The sequence below is a fragment of the Ictidomys tridecemlineatus genome, chromosome 8 (assembly GCF_052094955.1).
Source record: "Ictidomys tridecemlineatus isolate mIctTri1 chromosome 8, mIctTri1.hap1, whole genome shotgun sequence".
In the NCBI taxonomy this organism is placed as follows: Eukaryota; Metazoa; Chordata; class Mammalia; order Rodentia; family Sciuridae; genus Ictidomys; species Ictidomys tridecemlineatus.
The window spans coordinates 148140495-148167227 of record NC_135484.1 but is presented as its reverse complement, the minus strand read 5'-3'; the positions used below and the strand labels follow the sequence as shown (position 1 = coordinate 148167227).

The following is a 26733-nucleotide window of genomic DNA, read 5'->3' as shown; positions in this document are numbered from 1 at the left end:
TGGGGGCAGGAAAGACGGTGGAATGAGATGGATATCATTATGCACATGTATGACTGCACATAGGGTGTGACACTATATCGTGTACAACCAGAGAAATGTAAATTTGTGTTGCAATTGTGTACAATGAATCAAAAGGCATTCTGCTGTCATATTTACGTAATTAAAATTAATTAATTTAAAAAAAAAGAGTAAAGTGGCTGAGCTTTAGGTGCCTCCCGTGTGCTGATCGAGGTGGGATTTTCAGTAACTCTCATTCTGCGGCGGGGAATGTAAAAATAGAAGACGCCCCTCCTGCAGCACACATAATTGAGGCCTGTGTGCAGCTCCCAGCGCTCCGCCTGCTGGGTCTCCTGGCTTGTCAGACTCAGCCCTCCCCTATATTCCCTTGGATTCACACCATGTTGTTTACACGTTTTTCTCCCTGATAAGGTTGGAAAGATCCTTGAAGGGCAAGGACAACCTCTTGTTCCTTTTTTACATCTCCTGTGGTCCTTTGCTGACTGTGGCCACTCAGACCTTATTCATTGTTACATTTTTTTTTTCAATGTTAACTAGGAAGTGAAAATGAAATAGCAAACTGAGATAAACACTCAGATCTAAAAGGATACAAAGTATTGTGGAGGATGCAGAGAATGTGGGAGAAAATGAGCCTGAAGATATGTCCAATCCGTGGGACAGGAGGAAATCGGTGATTGCTGTTGGCGTTGACCTTCCTCTCCGAGCTGAACATTCCAGAGAGGAGACCAGTTTTGTAGTTGGTAGAGAGACGTTTCCAGCCAGAAACAATCATACCGAGATTGACTCACCACGACCACAAATATACTTTTTGAGTTTGGAAACGAGATTTGAAACCCAATCGTATGTTCTTTTTATAGAAAAAAAAAATCTCTTTTCTGCTTCTCCTATGGTTTCCCTCTTTTATGGCCTAGGCATGCGCCTATCTATCTATTCTACCTACCTCTAGATGCAGAGTGCAGGAACCATATTTTATTCACATGCAATCCTCTGGGCCTAGCATAAAATAGGTACCTGGCAAACACAAATGAAGAAATAGAATGTTTTAATTTCTCCGTCAGCTACAAGGGCTTACAAAATTAGTGTGAAAAGCAGCAAGAGCTGGTTTTCAAATGCTGGCAGTGATGGATTTTGAAGTAAGGTGCTACTTAGTACATGATTTGAATACATGGTTTTATGTGTATTCTATAGGTATGTTGTATACCTGAGCTAACTGTCCAGGTCAAATGTTGTAGCTAAAAGATATTCAAAGCCACATCCTCAGCCCTTTTAAACCTCTCGTCAGTGCATTTAAGGGCATTCCATGACTGTTTGCAACTGGTTGTATAAAGGGGGCAATGAAAGTTAGTAAAACATCTCTTAGAAATTCTCACCAAAGTGCAGACTCACCCGCACTTTCTTGTAGAATGCCAGGATCTCACTCTGGTGAGGAACGAGGCCAGGTTGGAGGCACAGGCTTCAAGGGGTCACCGCTTTGACACTGTCATTCAGAATGTAACACTTGAGTTTGCAGATGTTTTGGCAGGTAGGAGACACGTAATGATGCCCCTGTTTCTTTCTCTCCGCCCTCTCCCTTACCATCTTCTCCCTGGCAATGCCTCAGGTGCCAGTTTTAAATACATAAAGGATTCATCCCTACCTCTCCCTGAAAAAGTTTCTTTCTTTCTTTTTTTTTTTTTAAATTTTTGGTACCACAGATTGAACCCAGGGGCACTTTACCACTGAGTCACATCCTTGGACCTTTTTATTTTTATTTTGAGACAGGGGGTCTCATGAAGTTGCTTTAGAGCCCCACTAAATTGCTGAAGCTGGCCTCAGCCTCATGATCCTCCTGCCTCAGCCTCCTCCTCAGTACTGTATGTTGACTGCCATAAGGTCAATATCACTCCATAAAAGCTCCATCTTCTCTCACTGTCATTGTAGAATGTCGGAAGGAAGGAAAGGGAGAAGTCCTGATGAGCTTGTTGGGTTGGGGACCTTGGCCCTTAGTGCTTCAGAGACATGTGATATTCTTTTCAGATTTTATGAAATTAGGGTGCAATTGGAGAAGGGCCTTTGAGAGAAAATGCACTTGGAGTCTCAGCACTGATTAATATGGCTGTGGTTGCCCGAGGGTTAATCTCGAAAGGTCACAGTGAAGTTCTGTTAGAAAGCCATTGGTTTCCAGAGTTGCCTGGATGTCTATGCTAACATTCCTGGAAGCACATTCTGCAAAGTCGCCAGTCTGTTCCTCACCCAGCACCTCCGTCCAGAGACAGCAGAGCACCTGGGGACTGGAGCCTTCCGCTGGACCCACTGCGAGCTGAGCCTCCCACCTTGGAAACTGTCATTGGTTGAAGACTTCAGTACAAACAGGAGGCAACATTTCCATATGACTGCTTTCCTGCTTTGTCATTTTGAAATTGAAATTGAAAGTCTGAGCAGAATTCAGAACTGCCCCAAAACAGGATCTTTTAACATCTTTAAGTCATTTTCTTGGAGAGAACTGGTGGAGGAAATTATCTGTTTCTTCAGCCACGCTGATTTCCAGGACAGTGGCCGTTTCTCAGGATCTGATTCCAAAACATCTGTTCTGTCACCAGAGCCAGGCTTCCAGGCAGTCATCTGGCTGCTTGATCTGCACTGCACTGAACCTCCCGACAGAAGGATTTTTATTAACCACATCCAGGTAATGGAACTGCAGCGAGCTGAAGAGGGCTCTGGATAACAGTCACATGGCAGGCACTGGCCTCTGGGCTCCTTGGCAGGGTGGTCCCAAGGGCCCCTGTGGAGCAGTCATGGTCGCCTGTGGCTGGGAATAAGTGTAGTGGGCCAGTGAAAAATGGCTGTGTCTGCCTCTGACTTAGAGCCAGTTTGAAATGCCAAACAGACGAATTCTTGGGAAACTCATTTGCATGAGACCAGCTGCAACTTGAGATAGATAGATAGATAGAGAGAGAGAGAGAGAGAGGGAGGGAGGGAGAGAGAGAGAGAGAGAGAGAGAGAGAGAGAGAGAGAGAGAATGTGTGTGTGTATTTTTTTTTTTTTTTTTTGTGTGTGTGTGTGTGTATATATATATATTTTTTTTTTTTTTGAGCATCTCTCATCCAAATATCTGTAACGCTCCCAAGTAGGACACTTTTGGAGCACCAACATGCCTCCACAGGTGAAGAGCTTCCACACCACAAAACTTTGTTTCATGAAGAAAAGTGTTAAAACTGTTGGGCAAAACAAACTTCAGGTGATGACCTGCGTGAAAGGTGTGAATGAAACCTACTTGAGTTTTGTCTTTAGATTTGGGTTTCACCCCCCTACACGCACAATATTCTTGTTATTTATGCACAGATATTGAAAAACTTAGATGTCTGAAACTCTTGTGGTCCCGAGCACTCCAGGTAAGGGGTACTCAGCCTTCTGTGGGAGGGGACTGGTGGAGAGACTGTCCAGTGAACTGGGAGATGCCTTATACCAGTGGATCTCAGCCAGAGCCATTTTGCCTGTGGTCCACCCCCGACCCCCAGGACATTTTGCAAACCCAGGGGAATTTTTTGGTGGAGATAACTCAGAGGCCTCTAGCGAGCAGAGGTCAGAACTGTGGCAAAAACCCCTTCAGTGCCCAGGACAGTCCTCCAAAACCAAGAATGGTCTGCCTCCAAGTGTCAGTAGTGCTGAGGTGGAGAAACCCGTCCGTCAGCCCGCCCCTTTTTCTCATTTCCGAGATGATAAACCAGAGTGCCTTGATGGGAGGTGAGAAGACAAGCTGTAGGACGCCATGGGGAGAACAGGACAGAAAAGAGATGCAGAAGAGGTGGCGGAGTGGCTTGAAAACCAACTGTTTGGGCCATGTCCTGTTTGTAGTGTGTGGGTTGCTGGGTCATGGCCTTTGGGTTCCAGGTGACCTGAGTAGCTTATTTTCTTCAAAGCACCTGCATCAATCCATCACAGACTCGGTGGCTTAAAGCAGGACCACGCGCGTCTCTTGGTTCTGCAGGTCAGGAAGCCAACAGAAATCTCAGCACCTGAAGGCAAGGTCCCAGCAGAGCTCCGGGGCTCTGGAGAAGGGCCCCTGTCCTTGCCTTCACAGGTTCCTGAAGGCCACTTGTACTCGTTAGCTCCTGGCCCTTCCTCCAGCTTCCAAGCCAGCAATGTCCTCTTCCTCTGTGCCTGTCCTCCATTGTCAGCCTCCTGCGGACACTTTTCAACACCTTTGTGGTTACAGAATATTCCAGAATAACCTCTCCATTGCAGGATCTTTAATGCAGTCACGTCTGTGAAATCCCTCCTGCCGCGGGAAGCCATTTGTAGGTTCTGGGGATTCAGATGTGGACCTTTTAGGGGCACCTGAGTCTGCCCACCACAGACCCCCAGGCCCTCAGAGCCCCCTTGTGCTGTCTTGAGCGAGATGTAGAAAAGGGGGGAGGCTGTAAACATGGATGGGAAACCAGCTTCCTTCCTTCCCGTGGAATCTCTTCAGTGTTTGAGACGCAGCATGTTTTTTTTTTTTTTTTTTTTCTAGTTAACGTAGCGTGACGCAGAAAACATTTGGAGGATGTTGAAATGTAATTGTTCAAGTTGGCAAAGACCCATTTCGGAAAGAGAGAATCCAGAGGGAAGCAAGTAGAGAGAAACACTAGACCCGGGGCTTTAAAACTTGTGCCGCTGAGTCCTTCTCTGGGGGTGAACGGGCTGCGGGTTGAACATCCAGATTTCTGGGCCCTAAGAGTCTGAGTACGCAGCTTGGGGTGGGGCTGGGGCCCGGTCCCAGGCCTTCAGGCTTTGCCCCTGTTAAACCCCTGCTCTACCGCTGAGCCGCACCCCCAGCCTCTGGGAGCTCATTCTTCATGAGCACCCTCCTGCCATGCAGCTAACACAGAAGGTTCCTGAGGCACATTTGAGCGTGTTGCTGTAGAAAGGCGAATAATTATTTTAAAACAAAGCTGCATCTTAGTAGTTTGGTTTTAAAATGAAATTACATTGTGTAATACTGATGTCAGAGGTCAAATGAATATATACTCAAGTTCTTGACCTTCTTGTTTTAGTTGCATTGTAATATATATATATATATATATATCTCAATATATCAATCAATCAATATATATATATGTATATATATATATCAATCACTTATATTCATCCATATTCATATCCAAGTATATAATGATGTTGACCCTTGTGTATTCTTATTAAGAGTGCCATCTTCTCTGTGTGATTAACTCTTACGTTGATATAAACAGGATTTGGGCTTACTGATGTTCAGCAGGAATTAATGACTCTAGGGAATGTTAATATATGCTCTGGTTTCCTTTTTAATCAGTTATAACCAGGCTATCATTACAGGTTTGTTTGGAAGCTTAGTGATACCATTTATGATTTTTACAATAGAGTAGTTACTCAATAAATGTTAATTCTAGAAACAAATGGATTGGTTTCACTTTAGGAGTAGAAACTCAAGAGTTCAGAACTCCCATCCACCTAGTCCCTAGGGCCTCCTTTCTGTATAGAACTTTCTAGATACGCTTTCCTTCGGAACATGATTTCCTCTTCTGAAGTTCCACAGCTTTGGAAGTACCTCTCTTATACTGCATTACCAGGAAATTGTGCCATTTGTGTACAAACTCTCTTCCTGGATGCAGTGTAAACTTCTTGAGGGCATGATCCATACTGGATTCTTCTTACTGCTGACAAATGCCTAGATTTACAAAGCCTGTATTCCCAAGTGAGTTGGTGACCTGACATGCAGACCACTGTGTCATCAGAAAGGTATAACTTAGCAGCGAATTTTATGGAAGCCAATTTGAAAATAGTTATTTACTAAGTTTTTTTTTCATCTTAATGATGTCATGCTATCAAAAATTAGCCAGAGTAAATTTACTTTAATGAGGATGGTTTGTGATCTAGATTACATGTTCCACATGTATCTTCAAAATGAAATACAAAATTGAGTTGTTGGCATGTGGTTGTGACGAGCAGAAGCAGTTATTACACATTACTCCATGAAATTCATATTCATATCTTGTCAGTTTACAGTGAGGCAGAGCTTAAAAATAACATTTGTTTCTGTTTTTGTAACTGCCTCAGAGATATCCCAAATCATTTTATTTTCTTTAGTTTGACTTTTAGTAGTGTTTTAAATATGTGGCCTTTCAAGAAGTAATGAAATATATCAATACCACTTGGCAGCACCTAGCAGGCCATGCTTCTAAGATCATTTGTAATGATTAAAAGTCAAAATGAGTTTTTTAAAAAACGGACCCAAGATGGGTGTGGTGGCACATGCCTGTAATCCCAGCAGCTTGGGAGCCCGAGGCAGGAGTATCGCAAGTTCAAGGCCGGCCTCAGCAATTTATCGAGGCCCTCAGCAACTTAGTGAGACCCTGTCTCAAAATAAAAAATAAAAAGTGCTGGGGATGTGGTTCAATCTCAGGTGCCAAAAATAAAAAAAAAATAAAAAATAAAAAACTGACCCCAAAAGAAATCTGAATGGCATGTTGGCTCTGGTCCTTTCTTCCTATATTCTCGTCTGTTTTATCCAGAGATCTTATTTCTTGTCCATTGGCAACAGGAAGGGAGGGGGTAGAGAGATCAAAAACTAGTTGATGAACAGACTTTACACGTAATCCCTTCCTGTGGCAGTTTAAATAGCCTGCCGTTGCTACCTGTGGTTTTCAGTTTGGGGAATGCAGCAGGCCCCCTTATCTGCAGGAGATGCTGAGGTCCCCAGGGGATGCCTGGAATTGTGGGTAATACCAAATCCCTATAGCCTATGCTTTTTTCCATCTGCATCAATCCCTGTGATAGAGTTTAATTTAAAAATCAAGCACAATAAGATATTACCAGCAATAACTACCAGTAAAATAGAATAACTATAACAATATGTTATCATCAAAGTTCTGCAGGCCTGGTCTCTGAGGATCGTCTCCCTGTACTGTAGACCTTAGCAAGCTCGGGGTAGGATCTCTTTTCTTTCCTTGCTGGAGTTGAGAACTTCCACACTCTTGCTGCTTCCAGGTTCCTCCCTGGCATTTCCCGATTGCCAAGCGCCTCTGCTCTTGCTCTTTGCACGGAGTGCGACAGCACGAGATCTCATCCCACTGCTCAGAACGGCATGCCATTCAAACCTTAGGAATTGTTGGTTTCTGGAATTTTCCGCACAATGTTTTAGGATCCCAGATGAGTGTGAGTAACTGAAACCAGAGAGGAGGGGAAACAGTTCAGGAGGGATTGTGTCTGTGTCTTCCAGCACCCACTCTGGGGCATTCTGGAGAGCTGATTGGCAGACCATGTGAGCAGCTGGACTTCTGGGTGGGAGGCATGGGGGAGGGCAAGCCAAGCCAGGAGTGCCAGCAGGCAGACAGAGGCAGGCTCTGGGTGGTGGAGCTGGGAAGTAGAACTAACTGATGGGTTTAGGTACCAGCTCACCTGGCAGAATAAAGAGAAGGTTGATCCTGGTGTTGCCAGAGTTGGATAGCTGGCGATGTCCCGATACCAAGAGCAGACCTAGTGGACTGAGACGCCATGGGACCCAGGAACCCAACTCACCCCCGCCATTGCTTCACTAATTTCAGCTGACCCCTTCTTGGTTAAGGATCATAAAAAGTGGCACCCTAGGTTTGGCTGGTCTGGTCTGGGGTGTCAGGTGCTCAGAAATAAGCATGGGGTGGGGACATATTGCATTGCTGTAGACATGAAGGGAGGCAAAGGGACAGTGTTATGGTTCAGACAAAAGGTGTCTCCCCCTAGTTCCCGTGTTAATGCAGAAAGGTTCAGAAGGGAAATGACTGGCTTGGGAGAGTCACAGGTAACCAGTCCTTCCTAGTTTGAATGGACTGGAGGGTGACGATGGGCAGGTGGGGCTTGCTGGAGGAGGCGGGTGACTGGGGACATCTCCCCGTCTCTCCCCCGTTCTCTGCTTCCTGACACTGCCGTGAGCAGAGCAACCCTCCTCTCTGGTCCTTTCCCCATGATGTTCTGCCTCACCTCGGGCCCCAAGCAATGGAGTCAGCCCTCTGTGGGCCAAGACCTCTGAACCATGAGCCTCAAATAAACCTGACCTCCTCTAGGTTATTCTTGGTGGATATTTTGGTCACATTGGTGCCAGGCTGACCAAAACAGTGCAAGCCTCGAGCCGAAGCAAGTGTGTAATGTGGAAGGCAATTTAGTTAAGTTTTGCTGACTTAAGATGGCTCCCTTTGGATTTCCAGAGCAATGGGAAGAGTTTGGTGTTTCACCAAATAAGTACAACAGCCCTCCGCAGATCAGTGACGGTGATTCAGAAAACTCTCTGTGGTACAGCACACGGAGGGGTCTACGGAGATGGAAAAAGAGAAGAGTGTTTCACAAACTATAATTACTTAAATGTTGCCATAAGTAAATATTTTAAATACACTAAAATGGCAACTTCAGGAAATATGACTAAGAAGTCAAAAGGATGCCACGCCCTTTCCCCCCACCTTTGTGGTGGTTGAAAATTTCCACCAAGAATGATGTATGCAAAAAAAAAAAAAAAAAAAAAAAGGCAGGGGGTAAGTTCAGGATGTTAGGTTTTAAAAGAAGGCAGAAATTAGGCATGAGGGTGTCAATCCAGGGAGGGAGCTTCCACATGGAATCCACCATTCCAGTTAGAGCTGGTGATGGTCACTGGATCGTGAGCCTTTAGAGTGGTCTCCTTAACCCGCACAGAGGTGTGATAAAAGCAGATGGATGGGCCTACCCCCCAGTCTGTCCTAAGCTGTCCCACTCTCTTCTCACATCAGTTCACATTAGGACAGAATTAAGTCCCTTCCCTGAGGATGTCAGAAACAGCCCTGCGTGCAACTTCTCCGCAGACGCCTTTGGCTGAGCTATGGAGACTGCGGTTCTCTTTAGTAATATCTGAAGCTTCTGGATGAGTTACACTGCTAATCGTGCTTAATTAGGGCTGAAGGGAAAGATGTATAAAAATAAAGTCGACATAAAAAAACATGCATATGTTCCTCTCCTCCTCCTCCTCCTCCTCCTCCACCTCCTCTTCCTCCTCCTCCTCTTCCTTCCCTGGGGTGGAACCCAGGGCCTTGTGCATGGTAAGCGTGTGCTCCACCCCGAGCCACACTCACCCACGCTTATGTTCTGTTGTCCTCAACCAATTAGAGGAAGACGGGAGCCTGCGTGACATTTTGTGTTCATCGCTGTGTGAAGTGCTGTGAGGGATCTTCTGGAACGTCTTAAGAACCGTCTCGAGACACAGGACTCTCACCAAGGAGGCAACACAACACCCAGGCAGAGGGTGTGCAGGAGAGCCTGTGTGGATAGGGTGAGGGAGGGAGGGAGGGAGGGGAGAGACGGAGTAGTCTGGGAAGGACCCATGTCTGGAGCCTGGCACTGAACAATGATGAAGAATAACCTAGAAAGTACTTGGTATGTCTTATTGGCTCTGGGCTAGCAGAAGGAAAGCTGTCTGAGATGAGAGAAATGATGGGCAAGGCATGGAGGAGCGAAAGGTTAGAAAGCACTGTTTTAGTCAGCCTGGCATCAAAGGGGCTGGGAGTATAACTCGGTGGAAACACTAGGTGCTGTGACTCATGCCTGTAATCCCAGCGGCTGGGGAGGCTGAGACAGGAGGATCATGAGTTCAAAGCCAGCCTCAGCAACAGAGAGGTGGTTAGCAACTCACGGAGACCCCGTTTCTAAATAAAATACAAAATAGGGCTGCGGATGAGGCTCAGTGGTGGAGTGCCCCTGAGTTCAATCCCTGGTACCAAAAAAACAAAAGCACTTGGAAAGGGTAATGCCACCTCCTGCCTTCCCGTAGTGCCTTAGGGGTGCCTGGCATTTTTGTTGGGCTTGTTTCATAAATATGCCTTCCTGGGAGCAATGGGAACACAGGCTGAGGGTGCCTTGAGTTGTGCTTACCGAGCGTCGTTATCAGTGTTCTAGCCCAGTGACCTGTTAAGAAGCAAAAGGTCGAACCTCGCAGCATCAGGCGCACGAGGCTTTTGAAGGAGGTTGCTCTTCCCATGGATAACCAGTCTGCTCAGAGGAGGTGAGGGAACTTTCTGCTCTCTGCATATCTGAGGATGGGCTCTGGGCCAATTCATGAAGCCGCTCCTCCTTTTGAATCAAGAAAATGAAGAGGATAGTTCAGGATCTTGGACTAACGGCCAGAGGAAGATTCCAGATGACTGAGGTTTAGGAACTATTAATTGAGAAGGAGGTAACAGTGAGGCCTGAGAGAATGCTTGGTGGCATGTCCTTGATCTGTCACATTTTTATCTAGCTCATTGACTTTGCATTGTTTAGTGCCTTCATTTCTTAATTTATCAAAAAGTGGGAATAAGGGCTGGGGATGTGGCTCAAGTGGTAGCGCGCTCGCCTGGCATGCATGCGGCCCGGGTTCGATCCTCAGCACCACATACAAACAAAGATGTTGTGTCCGCCGAAAACTAAAAAATAAATATTAAAATTCTCTCTCTCTGTCTCTCTGTCTCTCTCTCTCTTAAAAAAAAAAAGTGGGAATAAAATGCCCACCACTAGGATAGTTGGTAAGTCTAAAAGGATGTAATATTCTTTGAGGATGTCACGCTCGAGGCCTGGTGATGACTATTATTACATGTGTACATGACACCCCAAAATACTCAGTTTTGTTGAGTAGTTCTCTGGGTAACTTGTTAATAAATAGACAGTGGCTTCTAATTACGATGTTACTTCAGGGGTGGATCTGTTGGAAAAGTTCTTTCTGAGTCTCTTGCAGAGGACTTAAGAAGTTGACTGTTTTCGAATACAACAAATCCTTGCTGGATTGTTAAGGTCTAGGTTGGGATAAAGCGTTTGTTAGAGAAAAGATGAGCATGTCTCATAGATTATCACCTGGTGGGCTCCTATCATGGATGGTGCTTTCCTCCTGCCCACTCTTGCAAGACCCCAACTAGTTTTATAATAATACTAAGACAGACATTATTTATCTGCTTCATTGTCGTGAAGCTGAGTTTTTTCAGAGGCTGTATGAGGTGTGATGACATCATATAATGAAATGTTTTAATTTTGGGAAGACCCATGTAATTTATTTCCAAATGACTAGTGAATTATGTTGCAAAATCATGCATGATCATAGATCCATTCAAAGTACAAGATAGACCAAGGAGTTTTCATATAAAACACTTCAAAGAATTTATTGGTGTGTTTCAGTTTCCAGGTTATCAATTCCACCTTGAGTCTGATACACAAGAAGAGTGTCCACAATTCATGAAAATGGAGGCCAGGTTTTCTTTGCATTCTTCAACCAAACAACATACCACAGTAAAGTGAATTCAGAGGCACACATGAGAATTTAACCATTTTCTGTTAAGGCCAATGTTAAAGATATTTGCCAAAACTTCATCCAGTGTCACTGTTCTCACTGATTTTTTTTGTTCTGAAAATAGTTTATTTTTCCATAAAGACATCATTTTATGTAACGTTCAATGGACGTGTTAATTTTTGTGTTAAATGTATTATCAGGGGCTGGGAGTAGAACTCGATGGTAGAGTATGTGCTTAGCATGCCTGAGAGACTTGGACTTGGACTTGATACCCAGCACGCACACCCACAAACAAAAAATTTACAAATGTTTTTAAATTCTCAGTTTTAATGACTCATGCAATAAATATTGTTAAATTTAATCTAGCTAATTTGAAGCTCTTTGGGGTGCGCAATAAGTTTTAGGAGAATAAGGAGGACTTGAGATAAAAGTTTGAGGCCCCCTGGTTAAGGCATTCCCTATTAAGGTTTTTTTCTGGTCAACAACTATCGATGGCCTTCTGGAAAAAGTGTCCTGTGGTCAAACATATTTTGGGCCAAGATGCCTGCTTTCTCTGCTCTTAGAGAATTACAGTATATATGAATGTATTAAAGTCCCTCAAAGAATGTTCCTCAAATTTATTCCCATCCTGAAACCCTCCTTTTATTTTCTATGTAGCATAATGTTTCACAGTGGAATATGACATCCCACCGAGCGCTCTGGCTAGTTTACAGACATAGGCTTTCTCCACATTTTTAAAAAATAAAGCAAGATTTATCAGGTACTTTCCTGGGTAAGTCCGTACTTTCTTTAGAGGATGGCCCGTGGAAGTTTGCCAGTTGATTTATTTGATTGCCTGTGCTAAAAAAAAAGCAGCCCCGGTGCACCATCGTATTATACTGTTTTGCTTATACTCTTTGAAGCTGTTTCTACTTGTGTTTTCAAACTCATATGTTTTTAAAACTCTGTTTTAGACATTTTTGTGTGTTAATTAGTAGCATCTGCTCCTTATGTCATAAGACAAAGTAATTTCATCCTTACACGAATTGTCCAAATTGTAGGTTAAGTGGTGGCAGTCCGCTTGTTGAGCTGCTACTACTGTTTGGTGTTTTAAAATGAGCAGAAGTACATTTGGTGATGCCTCACGTGCTTCTGTAAAACAGTTGCTTTTGGCAACTAAGGTTATAAATGGCTGTAGGTTTTGTTATTTTTTTTTTTTCATGATTCTTTTTTTCCCCCCAGTTTCCTAGTTTCCACCAACTGTGGATACGATGCTAACAGTTAAAACATGAGAGAAATCCATTCTTTCCTCAGTATCTGTGGGGGATTGGTTCCAGGACCCCCGAGGACATTAAAATCTTAGATGCTTCAGTCCGTTTTATACAATGGTGCTACTCAGATACCTAAGACAACGTAAAGCCTTGGTGCTTAGTTGTTACACTGTGTTGTTTAGGAAGCAAAGACAGGGGGAAAAAAAGTCTGTACATGTTCAATACAGGTGCAGTTTTTTCCATGAATATTTTTGATCTTTGGTGGTTGAATCCCAGGTGTAAGGACCCATGGACGCCCAAGTTGAGTTCCACCAGTGTGGATCAAAAGCACGTTCCCAGCTATTGCACGTGGACATAACCGTGCGAAGAATAAGAATAATAATATAATAAGAATAATACTGTCGTTAACCAGTGCCAGTTTCCTTGTGACAAATGCCATTCTAAATGTGTGTTGAGGCAGAAGTGCAGAGATAATGTCTTTTAGTCTCTGCATTTCATGTCTGTGTCAGAAAAAAAAAAAACAGAAACATGTTAACTTGTTGTAATAATTAAATGGACAAGAGTCACTGTGTTTTGCATGATTCACAGGCTTTGGCTTTTATTTGTTTTTCTGTGTTTTTGTCATTTTGGTCTTGCCAGTTCCTACGGAAACACTGAATATTATCTGCCGTCTTAGCCACTTTCTGTCACCAGCCCTCAGTTGATTTCCCCTCGTTATTCTGAAAAATCCACATGGGAATTACGGTGACCATCTTATTAAGTGTCTTCTTCTTTTCCTCACCATGGAGCACGGTAGTCCCTGTGTCTCCACGACTTTGCTTCCCACAGTTTTAGTTACTCGGTCAACAAGAATTCCAAAAATAAATAATTCACAAACTTAAATAACTTCTATTCTAGACTACTGTTGTAATTGTTCTACTTTAGTATTTTTTAGATATACACCTATGTAAGTTATATGTGCATATAAGTTAAACTTTACCATAGGTATATATGTACAAGAAGAAGTGAGGTATACATATGGCTCCAAGACTATGCACAGTTTGGGGCAAACACTGTAGTTCTTGAAATGTATCCCCTGCAGATAAGGGGAGAGTACTACAGTGTTGTTGTTGTTGTTGTTTATACAGTGGCTTGCTAAGTTGCTGAGACTGGCCTCAAACGTGCAATCCCCCTGCCTCAGCCTCTGGAGTCACTGGGATTATAGGTGTGCGCCACCATGTCTGGCTATAATACTGTGGTTTAAGGAAGAACTTTTGCATGCAAAGAAGGACATTTAATCTGTAGAGCATGTTCCGACTGTGTTGGACATTTTCTAATAGTTAAATCAACCGGATTAAACAGACTGAGTAAGGCTACCCTAACTAAAGCAAGAGGCTGCCTTTCTGTCTCCTTTGGCAATTAAGTCTGAATGACGGTGGGTTTGGATGTCCGAGGTAGAAGAGCTGTGTTGATATGTGAACTATTGATATGAAGGAGCAGATGGTCCACTGCAAGGTGAACTGTGATGTCAGCTCTCTGCAGGGGAGAGACAGGCTCTGGTGTACACATCCTAGGTGGAGGGACATTCCCCAGGGGAGTATTGGTCTCTCGTGACTGAGAGCCAAGGCTCTGGAGTTGGGTGGCTCAGTCTGATCCCCACCTCCCTGCAAGTGTGTGGTGCTGGGCAGGTGGTTTAACTTGCTTGTGACTCAGTTCTCCAACCACAAATGCTGCCTGAGAGTGGCCTTCCCCTCGCAACTCTACTAGTTATCTGCTGACATGTAACAAGTTACTCCAGAACTTAGTGGCTTAAAACAGCAAACATTTATTCTCCCCCAGCTTCTAAGAGTGGGAGCCGGCCACACACCTCAGCTGGCTGTCTCTGGCTGCCGGCCTTATGTGACATAGTAGTAAGCTGTGAGCCTGCAGCCTGGGGCGGAGCTGCTTCCAGGCTCAGTCACACAGGTGTCACAGGCTGCAGCTGCAGGTCACAGGGGCCCCTCCACAGGTCTCCCACGCAACCTAGTGGTTGGCTTCCCTGGGTAAGCGATTCAGGAGAGAAGCACCAAGGTGGAACCCTCAGGCCTCTTGCCACCGGGTCCTGGAAGTGGCGCTCCATTAGTCTCACCACACTCTTCCCTGGAAGTGCGTCTGAGTTCAGTCCACTGTCGATGGGAGAGGGCTTCACAAAGACGTAACACCAAGGTGGGACGGTTGGGGACCCTCTGGAGGCTCTCTGTGATGGAAACTTGGGCTGTAATTATATCCTCTACCTATTTGTAGCCACAAGTTCCAAGTTTATCCATTCGCCTGTCTCTTGGACACCTGCTTCTCCAGCCCTTTCCATCTTTCTGAGTGGCAGCTCTGTTCTGAGACGTGGTGGAGTCAGAGCCTGGGGGGTTCCTTGGCTCCGTTCTTCCTCTTGGGCAGCTTGTCGACTTGGTCTTCAAGTTTCCTTTAGGTTCTCACCAGTTCCCACCATTTAATTTTTTTAAAAAATTTATTTACTTCCATGCAGTGCTGAGACTCGAACCCAATGCCTCTCACATGCTAGGTGAGTGCTCTCCCACTGAGCTACCACCCCAGTCCCCAGTTCCAAAAATGACTTGACCTCCAGGGTCACCATATTTGCCTGTGGGCAGGGTCTCTCGCTTGGATTTCTGCAGTACGTCACCTGGCTCTGTTTGTGACTTTGCCCCCTGATGGTCTATTCTTCACACCACAGACCAAATGATCCTTAAAATATAAGTCAGGTCATGATTACCACGTCATTCAAAATAATTCTCTGTGTCTTCCTGCTTTAAAGTAACCGTCAACATCTTGAAAAAAGCCTGCCTACAAGGCCTTTTTATGCTTATCAAATTTATTTTATGGTGTACAATATACCTGTGTAATAAATACAAGTGAATTATATTGTATATATGTATAATAAGTAAGTGTATATAAATGTATATTATAATGTATGTATATAGATATACTTCTATTTTTTAGTTATAGATCTAGAATATATTTTCTAAATGGTGTAAAGTAGGGATCTAGTTTTAAAGGAAGAGCTGATTTTTCCAGCAGCATTTACTGTGAATGCCCTTTCCCGAAGAGGGGAGATTTTACCATGAACTGTTTGTTTTTTTCCTATGAAATCTGTATCAAATTGTTGGATTTAGCATAAAGAGCAAATAAAAAAAAATGTTTGCGTTTGTAGAGGTCTGATTTGGCTTTTAAATATCTGATATGTGTAAAAACAACTTGAAATATAAATTGGGAATTAATTATAAAAATATTTCCTTAAGTCCATTTATTTGATAAATTAGGAATGAATTCTACTTAGGGAGGCTGTGACCTAAGTTGAAAAATTCAGTTATCTGCCAAAGTAAGAGTGAAAAGTAGTCTTGCGGCTCCTGAGGCTACTGTTTTTTGGCTTATTTGGGTGTATTTTGATTTGCTGCTTATAAGTGTCTAGGAAATTAGCACCTCAATGCTTATCGAATCTGAAACCACTGTCAGGATACCCTCCAGAATGAAATCCTTGTTTATATGGCCAACTTTCCTATGTGCTCTCCTCTCTCTGGGTGTTCAAGACCCCGGTCTTTCTTTTTCTCTTTTCTGGATTTCTGGTCTCATCTCTGTCATCAGCTGGAATAGGTGAATGGGGAGGCGACGAGTACACACTCCCTTTAGTCAGTTGTGCCGGTCAGCAGCAGCATTGGTAGAGTTTTCTGAAGGGAAGATGCATATGGCAGTCCTTTTCTTGTAGGTCTGGCGTGCGGCTCAGCGGCGGAGGGCTTGCCAAGCACGTGCAAGGCTCTGGGTCTAATTCCCAGCACCGAAGAGAAAAATCTTATTCCTGGGGTGGGGGTTGCTGGGGTTTGAACCCGAGCTTCAAGCATGCTGTCAGCACCCACTCTATCCCTGGGCTACACTCCTAGGGCTGCCATATTGGAATTCTTGCTTAAAAGGAGGGGGTGTAGAATTCCCAGTGGTTTTCTCTGGATATAAGTCATCTCCTACTTGTGCTATGTGTAATGGAGGGTCTGCTGTAAGTCGCAAAATGAATCACTTCTGATGCTGTATCTAGAGAGAGAAGTAAAAATGTAAATTATTGTCACTTGGAAGAGTCCTTCTTTTTCTTCTCTATGAACAGTAGAAGCCCTGCACTGGCTATTAAAGCCTGGAGGTCACAATGGAACAGTTCTGTCCCTCCCAGATAGAGTTTACTCCAAGACAGGTGACGAGAATATAATCCAGAATTGAATTTCTTTCTTGAGGGCAGAAACAAAACAGAAAAAGAGACTACCATAAAGAAGCATTTGGCTACTGGTGAACTTTCTGTTTTAAAGCCATATTATATCGTGTTAGATGGTTTCGTGGCTACTAAGTCAAAGTGAGCCTGAATGATTGACCCGGAGCCTCGTCAAAGTACTTTTTTACTTTTAAGAGCTAGACAGCCAGCAGATTCATTTGCAAAGGTTTAATTAGATGGCAAAGACCCCTCCCAAGATGGAAAGTTGGTGACACCTATGGAAACGCAACAAGCTATTTTTAGTTAAAAAAACTAAAAAAGATTGATACCAGCCAATAACTTGCAGTGAGCTTATTACTAAAATCCTCCTCTTCCTTCCAAATTCTGTTTTTACCGAGCCGGTAAGCTAAAGACAGTTTGTCATACTTTGAACTTCCTGGCTTATGTTGATCTGAATCAATATGTTACTGTTACACATTTGAGTGGGAGCTGCCTTACACTTCATGAAAACTGCTCAGAAAACTAATAAAATCCTCACAACCCCACTTTCGGCGAGTATTGATAGCATCGAGAAAATAAAAAAAGACTTTGCCATTCCCAGGCAGTTGCTCTTTCTGCTAGACTGAAAATTCTGTGACATTGAACTTAATCCCCTTGTTTAAACATTAACCAAGAGGCAGACGCAGTCTTCTCCAAAGATTTAAGTGTCCACGTCAATTTAACCAGAGGTACGTGACTACCCCAGAGCCCTTGGAAGAATCACTCACTCTTCCCTAAAGTAAGAGCTTCAGAAGGCTCTGGAAAAGTCCGCTGTCCACACAGCAGCCTCGTGAGACAGGCCGGCACAGCCTCCCTCGTAAAGTGGGTCACTTGATGTGATCTATGGTGATGGCCCCAGGACCTTCGGAGCGTTTTACAGAGTTCCGAGTTACAAGTATAATGTGGCCACCAGATCCTGGTCGCTGGGTGACAGCCCTCCACTGGGCCTTTTAAAAGAAAATGGGGGAAGAGCTTATGAAAGGCTAAGAAGGGATACAGGCATCTTTGGAAGGCTGTCTCCAGCCTCTCAAATGGCCATTGTCAAAGAACAAACAGTAGGGTGGATTTGACTGAGCACTGGAAGACACTGGAACCACAGACTGTGACCAGTGAGCCTTGAAAGCTGCCAAAGCAGAAAGGACCTTTTCAGAGTGACCCTGTCGCCCGCGGACCTGATGTGTAGGCCTCCTCAGCTGCATGAGTGGGGCGGGAGGCATGCATATCTTACCCTTCATTTCACGCTCAGTGTGCCAGGGAGCAACCATTTCCCGCCTGGAGAAGGTCTTCCCCAAGTTCATCAGAAGCCCATCTGTGACCTCTTTGTAGTGCAAAATGGAAATGTCCTCTGTCTCGTACTCTCGTTGGTTGGATCCTGGCAGCCCTTTTATTTTTTAAAAAAAATATTTGCTCAGCCCGTCTGAGTCTCTGATGAGCAGAATCAGATGAATTTTCATCTCAAACAAAACTTTCTCTGCTCTTGAAACCTACACACCAGCGCCTTGAATCATTGAAACGTTATGAATCCTTTATTTCCTTCCTTCAGTCTGAAGATCTGCAGTTTGGCAACCCTTTCCCGCTGGTGGGGCTCCTCGTTTGAGGAGGCACCATCTCCTGCAGCGTGGGGCTGTGCTTTCCTTCCTTCTTCCTCCCTGACCCCCCACCTCCAGTATTTTAGGGCAGCGTATGTAGATAAGATGTGCGAAAGCTTCGTTCTGGTCATTAGCATGCTGTTTGAGGTCAGGAGATAGACATTTGAGAAAGGCCAGGGATTTCCCCTGACTATCCACTAACTGCTTGAAGTGGCATTTTCACTCTGACTCCGTGTTTTGTTTTGTTTCTCTGCAGCGTCCTGGGGCATAAGGAAAGAAATTGTCTGGAAGACCCAAAAGTAGTGCTGCTGCGGACCACGGGCAAGACAGAGCGGGCTTCAGTCTGCAAGAAGAATCTGGAAACACGCATGGTTTTCGGTGAGTCGTCAGAAGGGCTTGATGTTTATTAGCTTTAAATTTCACCTGGCAGAGTCTTTTGGGGGTGCAAGACATCTTCTTCAAGGGCCTATCTGTCTCTGTAGCACCCCAGTAATGAGCCATTTGAGATGATGCTGTTCTAGTCACTGAAAGTCAAGAGCAACCAAATAAATCTAGTGTGCTTATTTCTGAAATCCACTTGATGTATGAACTGAGGAGAATGCATTTGTGTTAAAAAAAGAAAAAAAAATTAAAAATTAAAAAAAAAATCCAAACAGCAACAACAGACCAGCTACATCTTACATGTATTCTATTGGAGTTGAAAGCATAAGGGATTGACTAATCTTTCACCAAAGAGGAAATAGATTCCATCTGATGATGGAATCAAGTTAGCCTGTAATCAAGTTTTGGGATGGGCAAGGTGGGAGTCGTTGGGAGTTTCCAGGTCTTGTTCAACAAATGCTTATTGAGTAATGCGTTTTTAATGGGCTGCAGAGTGATAATTCAATACTTGTATATACGTGTAATGATCAAATCAGGTAATTAGCATTTCCATCTGCTTAACCATTTATCATTTCTTTGTCTTCTCTAGTTCTTTATAAGATATATAATAAATTGTTGCCAACCGTAGCCCTGCTGCTGTGCTGTAGAACACCCGGGCCCATTCCTACTGTCTGTTTATCTAGGAACTTGTTGCTAAATGTGATCCCCTGAATGATAATATTGGTCTGGGTTTGAAGCTCAAATACTCCAAACTATAAGTAAATGATTGAAAGAATTCCCAACTCTCCACCCAAATAATGTGGACTTCCAAGGATCTTGTATCAGCCTCATCCACGAAGTTTCTTGGCATCTGAGTCCTCTAGTGGAAGTCCACTTTATCCCCACCTCACCTGGAGACCCAGGAGAGCTCACTCTTGGCCTCGGAATGAATGACTCACCTATAAAAGTGCTAGTTTGTGTCTCATTGGGCTCCAAAATCTTGCAAGTTTAAAATTCAGTGCCCTCTAGTGTAATCAATTAAATAATTATCTCCTTTGATTCTTGCCCAACTGTATTTCCCGAGGGCCTGTGGCAAGTCAGCATCTGCAGGAGGCACGCAGTACCAGCCAGCGTGGCAGCTGGGGGGGTGTCCCTTCTCCCCCACTGGCACCCATTTTGAGAGTCCTTCTTTTGGTGAAGCAGGACTTTGCAGAACGTGTGGTTAATGATGTATTCCCTTGCAGCCTTAAAGAAAATGTGACACCATCTTTCACGACTGTAACTCCATGCAAATACCCATCTGTGTCTGGGCGCCTTTCGAATGAGTGTCTCTTCTTTTTGCACAGAGGACCTCACCTCCTCCTCCTCTGAGCTTGCCGCCACGGGTCACTGATTCTTATCTGCCAGTGCTTTCGCCCCGGGAGCCCCAAATATTTTTCACATGGAACGGAATTTAGTATTTTTCTTGCTTACCAAGAAGCAGAGCTGTGAATACCACTTTCAGTGATGTTCAGCTGTCACTCTTGTTAGCAGCTGGCTGTCTGCCTCAGAGGGGTGCATTATTTGGGTTTCGTAACAGCGTTTTGTTTTTTTTTTCCCCCTCTCTCTTACAAATGTTAAATGATGAAGTGCAAGAAACCACATGAATGCAGTAGAGTGAAAATGCAAACGCAGTGTTATCTGGAAACGCCAGGTTTAAGAGCCTCCTGGTGAGAGCACCCTTCCGGTCATGGTCACACGAAGCCCCTGTTGCACCTGTTGGCTGGTGGTCCCCCAGCCAGGTCTTTGCCTCTAGTGATACCGCACACTGTGGCCACCTTCTCACGGTGATTCAGGAGGTTGGGTTAGCACAATTGCTCAGGCTCCCTGTATCCACATCCTGCCACCAGGAAACCAGCTCTCCTGCCCAGGTCTCCCCCAATCCTCAGCACTTCACTAACTGGCTCCTCTTTGGGCACATCCATAACATTTAGAAGCTGCATTGTACAAAAAGCTTTGTCACACCTTGGCTTTGGGGGGGGAGGGTTGCCATCTCCTTGTCTGGGCTGCACATGTCTCCAGAACAGGAACCCGGTCACAAACCAGTGTCTCTCAAGGGTTGGCGGGTCTCGGGTCAGGATCTCCTGTACCTGAAGCAGCTGGATGTGGTCATGAAAGCTGCAGACTCAGCGACACCAGATTTGGTGAATCACACTTCTGGGGGATGGAGAACCCAGAAACTCAGCCCCTGTAACTCTTGCAAGCTGAGGTTTGAGACAACTGAGACTCATTCTGCATCTTCTTCTTGGCCCTCCTCACCCACAGCCAAGGGTCCAGGGCTGGGCACATGGTAGATGCCCAGGAAATATCTGCTTGCTGATCTAAGGAGCATCAAACCAACAGGGTGGCATTTACTCTTTGGTTCCCTAACCTTTTAGGGGTGGGAAGTCATCATGTTCTCTGAACTTTTAGAAACCTGGTTTTGTCAACATGTGTGAAGCATTGTCCACTGGGTCAGAGGCTCTTTGAGAAACTTGGCATTTGTGTCTCTTTCTCCTCAACCACTGACTCTGTTCCTGATCATGACAGTAGCATGTGACCAGATCTGGTATAGGTGGACAATCACTCTAGGGAGCTGGACGGGAGCCACGGGATGGCAGAAAGATCTGAGGAAGGGAACAGCACTCGGGTAAACCAGAAGCTTCTTGCTTGGCTCCAGAGCCACACCTGCCGCCCTTGGCCGCTTGTTCTGAACGGCATTTCTTTCAGCTGTTAGGACTCGCAGGTTGTCAGTTCTGGAGGCAGGAGAGCAATCCTGTTGTTGAGGGGATGAGATTAAGCGGCAGTGGACGCACCTCAAAGCGCCCACAGAGGCGTGATGGGTTCAGGATTTGCATTCAATGTTAAGAGGCCGCGCTGGTGACTGGAGCCCCTCGTCCCTCCTCCTTCTGTCTCTGCAAGGACAAGCCTGGCCTTGGATGACCCAGAAGAGATTTGCAGGGTGGGGCGGCTTCTGGCGCAACTCCTAAATGCCCTTGCTGCTGGTTCATCCCAGGGGGATCTGACAGCAAGTTCAAGAGGAAAACCAAACAGAATGATCTTCAGAGGCCTCTCCAGCCTTTGAAGGAACAAATGAGGTCATCAGGATACGTATCGCCCTCTACAGTAACCGACTGAGTCCATCTAGGAAAAAACCAAACTCAGCTGCTGCTGCTATCTCACAACACAGAACACTTCTGTAAGCACATGTTTGGGAATTCTCCCCTTCCAACACACACACGTGCACACACACACACACACACACACACACACACACGCGTGCGCGCACATACACGCACACACACGCACACACACACACACCCCAAGCAAAGCAAACCATTCTCCTCTGGACACCAGGTGTGCATCCTCTGATTCCATCCAGTTATGGCACTGTCCACCTGGGGATCATGTCAGGTACCCCAGGTACAGGGCTCAGTCCTGTAACCCTGCCCTCCACTTCCAATGCCAGTTGCAAGCCTAAGCTTGTTGGCTTGTGATTCTGACTGACTACTTACCTATTGGCATTCCTACAGCCTCCTCCCTTGCTCTGAGTTAATTTGAGAGCGGCTCATGGAATTCAGGGAAACACTTCACCTGTTTGCTGATGCATTATGAAGAATATTACAAAGAATATATAAAGGACACAGATAAACAGACGAAGAGATGTGTAGGGTGAGGGAGAAGGGCAGGGAATGGGGTTCTGCACCTTCTCCAGGAGGGTCACCCTTTGGGACGCTTTTCTTGTTCAGCTCTCCGAAAGTTCTCCCAGCCACTCTTTTGGGTATTTATGGAGGCTCCATTAGGTAGGCATAAACGATGAAATCTTTTGTCACTGTTGACCACATCAATCTTCAGCCCCTCCACCTCCCAGGAGGCTGTGGGGGATGGAATAACGCCCCTCACCTTCTAATCCTGCTGCCTTTGTCTCTCCAGGGACCACCCTCCTTTCTTGAAGTTATGGAGGGAACAGCCAGCTGTCAACTGACAGTCAACCAGCGTTCAAAACTCACTTTGGAGATTCCAAGGGTTTTAAGAGTTGTGTGCCAGGAAATGGTGATAGAGACCAAATTCATATTTCATAATATCACAGCTGACAAAGGCATTAACATTTTTTTACAACCTTCTTTGTTTTTTTTCTTTGAGTATTACTTAGTTACAGTTTTACTCAGAGAAATTGTGTTGGTCCTGGATTTAGTTTGTGTGAAAAGGCATGTTCAAGCACAGTGTCAAAGTTTCTTGTCCCAGATCTCTATTGAGTTTCTTTTTTCTTTTGGTGGTGGGGATGAACCCAGGGCTTTGCACGTTTTACACAAGCGTTCTACCCCTGAGCTACACCCCCCAGGTCCTCCATTCAGTTTTGACTTGAGGAGTTTGGGAAGTGGAAAGGTAAAACTGGGTGGATTCTTCTCATATTCTTATTTAAATAAAGAGTAAAACCAGCATGTGTTCCCAAACCAGTGCTAAGTACTGGGGCCTTTTAGTATCAGCTTCACAGAGACCCTCACAGGATGTTCTTTCTGTATAGCTTCTTTTTCCCAGTGGGTGGGGTTGGGAATTGTTTTTGTGATGCAGAAGGGAATCACACAGGCGGTCAGTTACAGAAGACAAATGTACAGTTGTCTGCAGAAGTGTCTTGGAGCCTTTGTTAAAGCCTCAGTTGGAGGAATAATCAAGGTTAAAATTAAAGAAATATAATGTACAGGATTTTAGCTAAATGCCAGATGTTGGCATTTCTGATTTGGAGGTCTATAGCGATGCATGGGATTTTTTTTTTTTTTAATAAGAAACTGTATTTCCTTGTGGGTGGGAAAAGAGAAAAAATTGGTTCTACAAGAACATTTGTCTGGTTAGAAATGATGCATCATTTACCAGGAGGTAGCCTTGAGATCTGCAGGATTTCCAAACTGTCACCTAAGTCCAGGGCACTGCTGTAAGAGGGCCGAGGCAAGCAGGAAAGGAGCCAGGCCACTCTCACAAGCTGCACGGCAGACCCTGTCTAGAAGGCTCCTGCCGTCCTCTGGCTTAGTTTGGTTCCCCGTGTACCTAAGCCAATGTTCTGTACAGCAGTACCCAGAATGCCTTCTGTTCAATGTGTTAGAACTCGCTCTTCTCGCTGATGCTATCACAGGCTAATGATCTGAGTCCTTCAGAGAAGCCGTGCGGTTTGATGGAGCTGAGTCAAACCACACCCGTTCAGGAAATGCCATGGATTTCTGACAGCAGGCACCATGGGAACCAAGGCTGATTGACTTGGTAGGTCCTCTTCCTTAGTGACTGTCTGAGGGCTTTGAAGGGAGGTCTTTCCTGGGCAGCAAAAGAAACGAGGATTGAACTGCCCCATTTGCATACAGGGGACCACAGGGGAAGCCGTGTCCCGGGGCTGTTACTGCGCAGGCTCCTCCTGGAGGCCTCCTGACCAGGAGTGGTCCTGGTCCCGGCTCTCCACGGACCCTGCCCTCCTGACCAACTGCGTCTGCACAGTCCAAACCCGGTTACTTCCAGCTTCCTCCCGGATGGCTCCGATGGGGAGTGGGAATCCAAACCCTGAACTTGAAATGACCTTGTTTCCCTTTACGGGCTCCTTGTTTACCGAATGGGGATCACCAACCCGCGCGGTCCTGGAGGCTGGACACTGTCCTCTTGGCGGGCTTCAACCCTTGAGTGGGCCCGAGCTTTTCCTCTTGGGCCCTCGCAGGCAGCCTGCCCTTCTGTGCTCTCGCCCTCGTGCATGTGGGGCCTCAGCATCACCAACCCGGACCATGGCGGCAGCTTCCCAGGGGATATTCTTGACCTCGGTCTTTCCTTCCAACAGTCCACTTCTTCTCTATTGAGAATGATCTTTTCAAAGAAAGCGTCTGATTCTGTCTCTCACACTTAGAAACCTTCCTGGCTTCAGTGGTGAATTGCCCCAAGGTTAAGTCCCCAGTACTAAAATCCATCCATCCATCCATCCACACGTACATTGAAAAAAATCCCTTGGTAGCACACGGAAGCAGGGAAAAATGTTTGTCATAGAATGTTAAATATGATAAAGCTTATGCCCATCCACAAAGACTAGAAATAAGTAAAACAGAAATGAAGGTACAGTATGACTATCCCTTGTACTTTTCCAAAAAATACTTCTTTGGTATTTCCCGTAGTGATGAAGCCCTATGATGAGGTGAAAGGAAAAATTAAAAGGATTTTGTTAGCTTTCTATCCCCCTATAAGTTAAACCTGGACTTCAAACATACTGTATCATTGAAGGACCATCCATTTCTCCACGTTTTTATTTCAATACCCTGGGAACTCCTACTCATCCACTGAGGCCTCATTGAATCCCCCCGTTTTGGTATTATCAGTATGCTACTGCAGTGCTTTTTTTAAATGTAGCTATCTCTGTGGATTGTTTACCAGGACAGAGATTGGGTTTATTTTAGACCTTGTATTTCACGTATCAAGTCCATTCCCACACATACTCTGGCTTAATAAATATTTACAGAAAGTAAGAAGAAATCTGCAAATTTCTTAATACCTTTCAAGGTAAAGTACTCATTTTTTTTCCAGGAAACTTCAGTACTAATTACTGTTTCAGAGAAACAGTGTTTATGAAGGAAGTTAGACACAGCATCATCTCATGAAAAACTAAACTATCCAAGTAAATCTTGGGCAGTAGAAAATTTTAACATCAAAAGGAGATACTTCGGCCTCTTTGCAACCCTATTTGTGAAGTTGCTAGAAATTGCTTTTTCAGCTGTTTTGTGTCTTGTGCAATCATGTACGTCAAATCAGAAATACAAATTAATGACACACGCAGGGCTGGCGATGTTATGTGAATATGTGTTTTTTTCTTTCCTTTCTTTTTTTTTTAAGGGAAATTTAAAAAGTCAAGACTGGATAACATTAAAGGATTGATGTAACATTTTCAATTCTGAAAGGCTATTCTGCTCTAGGAATATGCTTGTTACTATTTTTTCATTTCTAAGAATTCTATTTGGCTAAAATACCAAAAAAGAAAGAAAAAAACTTGGCTTAAATAAATGAAAAATCCTCTCCAAAACTGATTTTGGTTCTTCAAAAGTTCCTTTTCAAAAGGAAGAATAGGACGTTTTCTAATATCACATGTCAAAAATGCCTTTAAAAAAATTATCCTCACACTTGTAAATAAGAATGGATAATATTTTGGTATTAGGGGCAGGTTGTTTAATGGCATATATTATTTGTAGTATACAATGTAAACATGTGTACATATATAACATACTTTTTTTTCTATTCATTCTTTAATTTGCATCAGTAAGTTGAAATAGAGAATTTTAGTTTGAGATTTGCTGCTTTTTTTTTTTGCATGATACCATTACCCAACCTTGAGTTTTGTTTTTTTGTTTTGTTTTGTTTTTTGCATATAAACTCATGACAAAAGTTGAACAATCATTGGATAATTTAAGACATTAGTCAACAACATGTATTGATTGTGACTTAGAAAGACTTGAAAAACACATCACTCTATAAGTTGACCCTTGCCTGTTTTGCACAGTGAAGAACCTTAATGGAATTTCCTGCTTTCCTGTCCTGAACCTTGGGTTCCATTAAAAGTCCACCCCTCCAGCTGGTAGATGAGTGGGGAAACTCACAGTGGCTGAGGCTGAGGTGAAAGTGCAGACTCCAGTTTACCTGTAGTTTTCCCTGGTGCCTGCTCCATGGGCTGCAAGCTGGTCCAGCTACCACTGCTGATCATCGCCAGGAGGCCCTACCTGTCGTCTTACATTCCTGAGAGATGGTACTCGGAAGCATCCTAAATGCCTAGTGACAGAACCTCAGGAAGGAAACAGATACTGCAGTTTTCACTACAGCTTCAGTGTTTCCCAGTATAGAAGGTGCTTATCTTGAAGTGCCCTCTGCAGACTGTCTGCACAGTTGGTGTGGTGATGCTGTGGCTGGAGCCTATCTGAGAGTGTTTGTTGGTTAGAACAGGCAGAAGTGTCTGTGAGCAGCAGTTGTAGCCCGTGCCCATTA

General features: G+C 44.6%; 1 protein-coding gene across 9 annotated transcripts in view; it reads left to right on the top strand.

Annotated features, from left to right (window-relative positions):
• Atxn1 (ataxin 1) overlaps positions 1-26733 on the top strand; it is a 381142-nt gene that overhangs the window by 75172 nt on the left and 279237 nt on the right. For all 9 annotated transcript variants that reach the window (XM_078020572.1, XM_078020573.1, XM_078020575.1 and 6 more), the window contains one exon: positions 18620-18741. The gene's annotated coding sequence lies outside the window, so the exon portion shown is untranslated. The remainder of the gene's footprint in view (positions 1-18619; positions 18742-26733) is intronic.